The 9,907-nt window shown below is 40.7% G+C and overlaps 1 protein-coding gene across 1 annotated transcript in view; it reads left to right on the forward strand.

Annotated features, from left to right (window-relative positions):
* The first annotated feature begins 9,740 nt into the window (after window positions 1-9,740).
* The window catches only part of TEKT1 (tektin 1), a 25,565-nt gene continuing 25,398 nt past the window's right edge, over window positions 9,741-9,907 (forward strand). The window contains exon 1 of the mRNA XM_011994641.1: window positions 9,741-9,853. The gene's annotated coding sequence lies outside the window, so the exon portion shown is untranslated. The remainder of the gene's footprint in view (window positions 9,854-9,907) is intronic.

The following is a 9,907-nucleotide window of genomic DNA, read 5'->3' on the forward strand; positions in this document are numbered from 1 at the left end:
TTAGCCAGGATGGTCTCGATTTCCTGACCTCGTGATCCGCCCATCTCGGCCTCCCAAAGTGCTGGGATTACAGGCTTGAGCCACCGCGCCCGGCCTCAAAGCAGTTCTTAACACAAATTTAAAAACTGATCACAAAACTTCCTTGGCTCTTCCAAGCCTAGTTTTATAAACGAGTTATTATACTGCCCTCTTGTGGAACACATTGATTTCCTTGACTTAAAATCCTTGCTTAGATTTGAAATAGGACTCCCATTTATAACTTATCTTTCATAGTATTAGGTTCATCGGAAAGTATGCTTTATCCACATATTTCACAAAACTCTTTTAAAAATGAATTATTCTTTCATTTTCAGTTGTTTGAACTTGGAGGCTTGATGTTCACCGATTCTGTCTTCCTACAGCGATTCTACCCAGTGGGTATGTCAATCCTGCTCCTCGAGCTTCCTCTGGGTTCAGAGGCGACTCATAAATTAGTCCACAGCAATTGAGGCGCAGTGGGGAGAGCAGGCCACAGGCCACAGGCCAATTGTTCTGCGGGGTTTGCAGTTAGAACTCAAGGAAACTGCCTGAAAGCCTCCTTTGTGCCAGCCCCCGTCCAGCCTCACCCCAGCTGGAGGCGCCGATGATCCTAAAGAGGATCAGAACATGCCACCCCCAAAATATGCTACCTGGGAAGAAAGACATTTCGAGCTGTAGGCAATGAAGAAACAATAGATGTAGTAAAAGTTCTCCGCCTGCCCTTATCTGCCTAAATGCAGGACCTAAATTTTGCTTTGAGGAAGATGCCCCCCTGTACCCGGAAGAAGGAAAGTGACTCTTATCACCGGTGACGGGAGTTGCATTGAGAAGAATCTGCATAAACCAACCTTACAGAGAGAATTTTTATCTTCCATTATTTTCTCCAATATATTCCTAAGCAATTTCTCACAATTTATTACCCCAGAAGCCCAAACATTCTTTCCTTTGTCCAGTCACTTATCCATAATTTATCACCCTTTGTGAAAACAGTATATACTTTCTCACATCTAACCACTTATTTGAGTTTTCACTTCTTTTTGTGAAGCTCCTGTGCACATAAAAATATTAACATCAGTTAAAATTGTATTGTTTTCCTCTTGTTAATCTGTTTTATCAGCTTAATTTGAATGTCCCCAGGACTGAATCATAAGAGAGTATGGGGTAAAGGTTTCCTCCTCTCTAATGCCAGGTGTGGAGTTTTTCGGCAGAGGAGCAGGACGTGGGTCAGCAGCCTTCATGCCCTTCTCTAGGAGAGGTTCTTGCAGTTGGTTCAACTCTTGAAAAGTTACTCCCAACTTCAGCAACCACAGTTGCTGTGCCTGACAAATGGCAAAAGACAAGAAACCAACCACACAAAGATCCCAGGGTTCCAGGCAGGGTTTTCCCTGCCTCATTTTGACTTTCAAGTGGCTTTTTGTGCCTATGCAATGTTGCAATGTTAATCCTCGAGGGTGAAATCCAAGCTGGTTTATCCGCAGAGCTACCAGGGTCAGTGGTGATGGTGAGCAACGAGGCACTAAATTTCTTCTCCTACAACACAAAGGATCTGCTCAACGCACTCGCAATTTCACAGTACAAACAGCTATTCTGTATTAGATCAGCAAAGGAAACCAGTCCCAGTGCAAAGACAATTTTAGATCTATGTCCTGTTTCCTGTGGAAACACGAAACCAAAGGGGAGCCCACTGGCAGGACAGATCATGCACCCGTGAAGGTGCAGCGTCTTTTAAACTTAAGTTCTGATTCAGCAGGTTTGCAGCAGGTCCTGCGAATCTATCTGTTAACAAGCATCCCCTGCGGGCGGGGTTCTGATGCAGAGTGTAGGAGGGCTGCCTGTATTCTGAGAAACACTGGATGATGTCTGCCAAGATTCAATAGTAGACTTTATTACAATTATCGGGAGACACAGGCTGTGCCAAATAGTAAAATAAAAATAAATATATTTACATGTTCCAGGGTTTGGCCCAATCAGACTGCTTGGCTTACATAAATCCCAGTGCATAGGCATTTGCAAACATTAAGCATATGTTTAGCATCCTAAACTCTACTTTTAAAGAAAACATTAAGGAATAGTCATGATTTATGCAATTAGTAAGTCCACAATTAACACTGAAGACTATTAACAATAATTAACACATAATTTTTACTATGTAATACTAATTTTAAAATACCTTTCACAACTCAAGGGATCAGGCAGTTGCTCAAATTTTTCTAAAGGCCTGAACATTTTCTAGAAGGCTTACACCAGTATCCATGACTATCCTCCTTTCTTGGAAGCTGGACCTTCAGATCTCATTCATGTGTTTGATAATTTCATCATAAAGAACAAAGACAACTGCGATGTGCAGACATACTCTGCCATAGCACAGAATTGTTCTTTGTAAAAGTTTTTTCAATACAAACTTTATATGAAAAAAATGCCCTTCAAGAAAAAAAGTTCTCAAAATATACTTTTCTTGGAAGCTTCTGGTATTTGTATGGGAAATACAATCCAGTTTAACCACGTATTTTTATTTTTTATTTTTTGCTTATGAATTTTAAAAAAGATTACTGAGTGCCTATTTTGTTAAAGGCACTCTTCTCAGTATTGGCCTAGCACCATCTTTAAAGCAATTTTCAGTGAATATAATATATATTGATTATATATTATACACTTCCTTATTGACTAATACAAGATAGAATAATTTCAAAAGAAATTATTTTCCCGGGCATCATTTTAGCAGAAGTTCTGCTTCCTTTTCTTTCATGCATAGAAAATGTGTTTTCTCCTAATGCAGAGGGGCGGGGATGCTTTTTCTGCTCCAGTGAGTGGCCAGGAGAAAATTGCTTTCTCTTTGTATATGAACTCAAGGGCCAACATTATTCTAGCAACAGTAGGACAGGTGGCAAAAGTGTTCTTGTGTCCTAGTTGTTGCTATTAGAAAGTTCAGGCAACTAGAAAGTTGCCTGAGGTCATGCCCTGCAAGTTATATGCCTTATATAATGAGGCACTGGAGAGAGAGCCAAAAATTCCCAATTAAAAATACGCAAGCTAGGTGAGGTGGCTCAAGCATGTAATCCCAGCACTTTGGGAGGCCAAGACAGGAGGACTGCTTGAATCCAGGAGTTCAAGACCAGGCTGGGCAACATAGTAGAACACTGTCACTACAAAAAATTAAAAAATTAGCGAGATGTGGTGGCATCTGCCTGTGGTCCCAGCTACTCAAGAGGCAGAGGTGGGAAGATCACTTGAGCTCAGGAGTTGGAGGCTGCAGTAAGCCACGATTGCTGCCACTGCATTCAGCCTGGGCAAAAACAGAGCAAGATCCTGGCAAAAAAAAAAAAAAGAAAAAAAGAAAAGAAAAGAAAAAGAAACTAAGCTAAACAACCCCCAAACAAACAGACCAACAAGCAAAAAACAAGGGAAACAAATCCTGCAAGTAGTATAAGCCTGAACTGGACTTGAACTTGGGTCTGACACCAGAGGCTGACCCTGTGCTACCCACCCTGAAGCACCTAGCACTGTGCGATGTAGAGAGCGGAGCTTAAAAAGGGACTGGTTCAATGATGTATAAATAATGCAAACACTTTGATATACAGGCACTCAACTACCATTATTAAGGAAAACTACAACATTTCTATCCATTATTGTGCCTGAACGACTTCTGGGGCCTCACTACAAGAAGAAACAATGGTTAGGAACTGGAATTAATCCAAACACAGATTATGTAATGGCTTTAACCAAAGCAGAGATTTGATTTCAGCTTTCTCTAAAGCAAATGACCAAATGTAGCTACTCTTTTAACTGGCTAGTCCTTACCGGTTCATAGCCCATCACTGTAACTGAAATATTCTAGCCCTTTGTCTTATTTGTTGTAAGATTTTCTATCTTGCTCCTACTTATCAATACTGGTCTAGAACTAATTTTAATAATAGTAATATAAATAAAATTCAATTACTATTTTTGCAAAAGTAGTAAATACATGTATATGGTTCAAAGTGTAAAAGACACAAAAGGGTATTCAGTGAAAAGTCTCCTTCTACCATTGTCCCTGGCTGCCTAGTTTGCTCCAGAGTCAGCCAAGGTCACCAGTTGCTTGTGTATCCTTCCAGAGATATTTATGCATTCACAAGCAAATATGTATATGTGTTTTCTTCCTCCCCTCTTATTTTTAGAAATATTTTTGAGGACAAAATAGGTAATATCTACTTTTCTGCTTCAGCTACTCAGGAGGCCTAGGCAGGAGGATCACACTGATTCTTTATTGTTTTTCACTGAAAATTATCCTTTGGAGGTCATTTCATTTGGTTACAAAAGGTTTCTTCCTCATTCTTTTGTAGCTTCATAGTTTCCAGTGGTAAGGATGTACCATAATTTGTTTAGCAAGACACCTACTGATGGGCATGTAAGTTGCTTCTAGTCTTCTACTATTATCAGCGATGCTGAAATGAATAACATTGTGCATGCAGGTGTCATTCTAAAGCCGTCTCATCATTTCTTTCTTGCTTACTTTTGATTATATTTGGTCTTGTTTTTGGAATACGTGGTAAAACCCTGAATATGTTCAACGTTTGGTTTGGTTGCCTAGAAAGCAGCCAAAAGCAAGCCTTCTAAGCCTGATGCCGTAGATACATATTCCCTGAGTGTCTCCAAAGCAAAAACCTTAAACCCTTAAAACAAAAGAGTTTCATAAAAGTTACTCCAGTAATTTTGGAGATGAGGGACTGCTCATTGTCCTCAAATTCAAACTGCCAAAGCACAGTCAAGATCCTGCTGTGATCAAGAGCCCAGACTTCCAGACGTAGGAGACAGCCTGGTAACAAGACTTCTGGCTTAGGACTGGGTGAGCAGAAACTTACAGGAGAGCCGGTGGACGCAGATGGGGCGCTCAAAGGATCACGTACATAGCTGGTTTTTCTTTAAGGAGAGCCATACAGCATATGATGAAGGGCAGGAAATAGCCACTTTGCTCAAACTCCAGAAGGCAAATAGGAACCAGACTTCAGAAAGGTCTAGTCCAGCCTCCAATGTTACACATTGAAAAGATCATTATGCACTATTTTGAAAAGGACTAACCTGTCTCTTAGGAGCATATGAGTCAATGTGGTGTTCAGACAATGGGAATAGTGGTTAACATTACAGACTCTGGGGTCAGGTAATTAAAATCCCTGTTCTCCCATTTAGTAGCTGTAAGTAACTTCTTTGTGCCTCCTCTCTTCTAAAAAATTGGGTCGTTAATCATAGCTTCCCTAAAGGGCTGTGTGTAGATTAAACGGGATAAGATCTCCAAAGTATTGAGCACAGTGCCTGGCACATAATATGTGCTTGATAAATGGTGGCGATGGTGATCCTTCGAGAAACAGGAAGCATTTCACAACTTAATTCTATACCACAAGCATGCTACTTGAAAATTTTGTGAAGACTCATGGAAATAAATACCTGTTGCACATTCTTGACTATCATGTTTCTAGCCTCAGGATTTTGATTTATTTTGTACTGTGGTGTCAATTACAGAGAAAAGCCACATTCTAGAAACGAGAGATGGGGACCCTGAATGGGGCCTCATTTGTGAACTGTGCTGGGACATCCTGGTGTGTGCCATACAGTCCTGTAATTGATCAGCATCCTTTGAATCTTTCCCATTTTTTTCTTCCTTGTTGATTTGCTGTGACCATCTGAAAGAAAGATGGTGGAGAACATCTCTTCGTCCTTACTGACAGTGAAAATCTGTTATTTTAAAGGGGAAGCTCATGCTTTATATCCTCTTATTCTCCTAAGGGCCTCTTAAAAGCACACCACAGTTATTTGGTGGGTTAAAATTCCAATGAAAAGCTTTTAAGTTATCATGTTTGTTAACTGCTAATTTGGGGATAGCATCATACAACAGGGGACTCAGTCCCTGCTACAGACCCAGGACACTGGGCTCTTGAATGCCCAGCTTCATACAATGGCCTGTGATATTGATACTTATTATAAGGAGTAGCGAGAATAAAAGGCTGGTGGTTTATAGCGAGAATAAAAGGCTGGTTCTTATCAATGAACTCACTGTTATCAATGAACTCACTGTTCCACAGTGAAACTGAAGATGGAAAACAATTCACATCTTACCAATACCCTCATATGAGGGAAGTTTTTCCCCCTTATCCAGGTGCAGTTCAGTGAGGAAGTTGACACGGATTCCAATACCACTGGCCGTGCTATCAAAGCAGAGGTCAAGGGTCATAGTGGCCACTGTATGAAAGTTAAACAAGAAGTGAATAAGATCTGATGTTTGGGAAGTGAATAAGATCTGATGTTTGGGTAGCACTTTTGCATCCATAAAATGCTCAGGAGAGCATGACAGATTTATCACGGATGGGAAACCTGAGGCTCATCCGTGGTGAGATCCGGGCTGGAAGCCAGTCTTCAGGCCCCTGGCTAAGTGTGTCATCTCCTAGACATATTGCCTCCGTTCATTTCCCTCCGAATTCTTCTGGTTTCAAAATGACTAGTTAGCTCTGTCTCAATGCTCTCACACCTCCTGCTCTTTTAGCAGCTGCCCTATTTGTGTCATTTGTTTACTTAAATCATTTATTATAGAGTTTCTGCATTTTTATATTCTTTTAAAAGAGATAATGTATTGTACAACTCTCAAAAGGCAGAAGATTATTCAGTAAAGTCTCCTTTCCCCTCCACATCCTGGCCATCCAGATCTCTTTCCAGCAACCAGTGTTACCAGTTTCTTATATATCTGTCTGGAGAAATTCTATGGGTACACAAACAATTACATTCTACCATTTTCTATCATCACAATGGTAAAATATTATATGTATGATTCCTCGGAACCTTGCTTTTTTCATTTAATATATCTTGTTGGTCACACCATATCAAAGAGATGTAAAAAAGATTTCTAATTATATATTTTACAGTAAAAAATACTCTATGACTGTTTCATAATGTATTTAACCAGTCTCCTCTTGGTGGACATTTGGGATATTTAAATTTTTTCCTACTAAGAACAACTTTGCAATGAATAACTTTTTCCACACAGTTACATCATTTTGCACATGTGCAGATGTATCTGTAGGATAAATCCCTAGATGTGGAATCGAACAGCTGTGTCAACAGCGGTGCGTCTGTGATCTCCACAGAAGGCAGAGACTACGTTTCATCTTCATCTATCCTTAGTGTCTAGCACAGCTCTTGATACTTCATAGATGTTCAATAGGTATGTGGACAAATTAATGAATGAGTGAATTCAGAGAACGAGTTCAGAGAGTGGTCAACAAATCTTTGTGGAACAAATCAATGAATGAGTTCAGAGAATGAATGAGTTCAGAGAATGAATGAGTTCAGCTCGGATGATCACGAAGGGGATGGTGACTTTTGGCACCGTCTCTTGTATTTCATATACTATTCTGAAAATGACATCAAAATTTAATGTTCTTCATACTTATAACTTTCTTCTGCAGGTTTTTATTTTTTATTTATTTTTAGGTTTTTAGAGACAGGGTCTTACCATGTTGCCCAATCCAGTCTTGAACTTCTGAGCTCAAGCAATCCTCCCGCCTTGGCCTCCGAAAGTGCCAAGATGACAGGTGTGAGCCACCATGCCCGGCCCTTGTGCAGCTTTTAACTTTTCTCAGAATTTGTATTTGTGTATTTTTTAACTTATAAAAATTAAAATATATTTTAATAGACAGGGGTCTGTGTCACCCAGGTTGGAGTGCAATGGTGTGATCAGAGCTCACTGCAGTCTCGAACTCCTGAGCTCAAGCCATCCCTCCCAGGCATCCCAAGTGACGGCACTTCAGGCATGCAGCATGCAGCCTGACATCGTTTATCTACTTTTTATTGATCAGAAGAGACATAATTTCAACTCCCCACGTGGTTATACTTCTGGGTTATGAATCATAGTTTGTAAAACTCCTCTTAAAGATGTTCTTCAAAACTTCTTTGGACTTTAAGTTATAATTTGGACTGATTGCTTTTTAGTTCTACAGCTATTACACTGAGCTTTGTTTTCAGCACACAGCTGGGTCGATTCCACTATGTCTTATATCCAAATATCCAATGTCTTCTTCTTTCTGGATTTTTCACTTTTGCTCTATTTTTTTTTTTTTTCCCATAAAGAATGTATGCTCACCGTTTTGAGTACTGGCATGTCCAGAGAAGTCCTCATTTTGCTCTCATACATGAAATGCTTTGACTGGTTGTAGAATCCCAGATTTGAAATAATTTTCTATAGAATTTTGAAGGCATTATTCTAGCATCATTTCTAGCAACCATCATTTCTAGCAACCTGTGTTAGAGATGAAACGCTTGATACCTATTCTTTCTTTTTCTCCTTATTCTTTGAATTAAGAAATTCCACCAGAATAGGTATAAAGTTGGCCCTTCATGTCTGTGGATTCTACATACTTGGATGCAATCACACGCAAATCAAATATATTCAGGAAAAAAATTCCACAAAGTTCCAAAAAGCAAAACTTGAATTTGTTGCGCTCTGAGTGCTGTGTTGAATCCATGCGAATGAAGTGATGAGTAGGCATTGTTAGGCATTGTATTAAGTATTGTATTAGACATTGTATTAGGTATTGTATTAGGTACTGTATTAGGTATTAGGCATTGTATTAGGTATTACATTAGGTATTAGATGTTGTATAATGTATTGTATTAGGTATTGTATTAGACATTGTATGAGGTATTATATTAGGTATTAGGCATTGTATTAGGTATTGTATTATGTATTGCATTAGGCAGTGTATTAGGCATTGTATTAGAAATTGTATTTGGTATTATAGCAATCTAGAGATGATGTAAAGTATGCCTATCTAGGGATGTGCATAGGTTATATACAAATACTACAGCATTTTATGTAAGAGACTGAGAATCTGCAGATTTCGGTATCTGAGGAGGATCCTGGAGTTAATCACTCTCTGGATTATATGTATAATCCACTCTATGGATCCACTCTATGGATTATATGTATAATCCACAGGGAGGACTATATGTAAGGAGTGGGCATGTGTGTGTTAATTTCAGGTGGGTCGTTAATCTAAAGACTTGAGTCTTCAGCTCAAGTTATTTCTCTCTCACCTTCATAATTGTTTTGCCATTTTTTTTTCTTTCCTTCTGGAAGTCCTACTTGACAAATATTAAATCTTCTGGACCTATCCCTTCTGATTTAATTTTTCTCCCATATCTTCCATCTCCTAGTGGATGTAGAGTGACTTCTGGAGTGTTTGTCTGAAGGCGTCCTACTCACACCTGCCCTCAGGGAGTGCCCTATCGGGCGTCCCACGCAGAAATAAGCCAGTGGTGGTAACAGACCTATACAAACGCTGGAGGAAACTCACTGGAGCTTACATAATCCATCAACTTGCTTTCCTGATTTTTAACCCTCAATTTCACCTGCGACTGCGAGGGCCTGGAGGCATCACCCAGCCCAACCCCACTGTATACCCGGGGAGTCCGGGACCCGGGGTACAGCGCGACCCGAGATGATTCGGCCTGCGAGAGGGCCCGGACTGGACGCAGGTCTCCTGACTCCCAGCTCGGGGCTTTGGCTGCTGTATTGTGCTTGGTGACCCGCGTCTTCGCGGTAGGTTGAGGTGGCCAGAGCATCTGGCCTTACCCTTCTCACACGCCACACTCCCGGGTCTCTGGCTCTGGAGTCCGCAGAATTTGCGCCTGCGCCAAGCCACTGAGGCAAGGCTGCTCGGGGCGGAACCCGCCCTCTTTGCCCTGGCAACGCGTCACTTGTTGTCATGGAGACCGCGATGTTTACCTCTTTGTTCTGCAAGAGCTGGAAGCTCCATTTGGGGTAAGGAGGCTCCCATATCGAGCTTGCGAAGTGGTTCTGTGTGGCGCTGAGGTAAGTAAACCTTGACCCTACCCCACCGACCCCTACCCGCAACCCTCCCCGCCT

This window comes from Mandrillus leucophaeus, unplaced genomic scaffold (genome assembly GCF_000951045.1).
Source record: "Mandrillus leucophaeus isolate KB7577 unplaced genomic scaffold, Mleu.le_1.0 Scaffold46, whole genome shotgun sequence".
Classification (NCBI taxonomy): Eukaryota; Metazoa; Chordata; class Mammalia; order Primates; family Cercopithecidae; genus Mandrillus; species Mandrillus leucophaeus.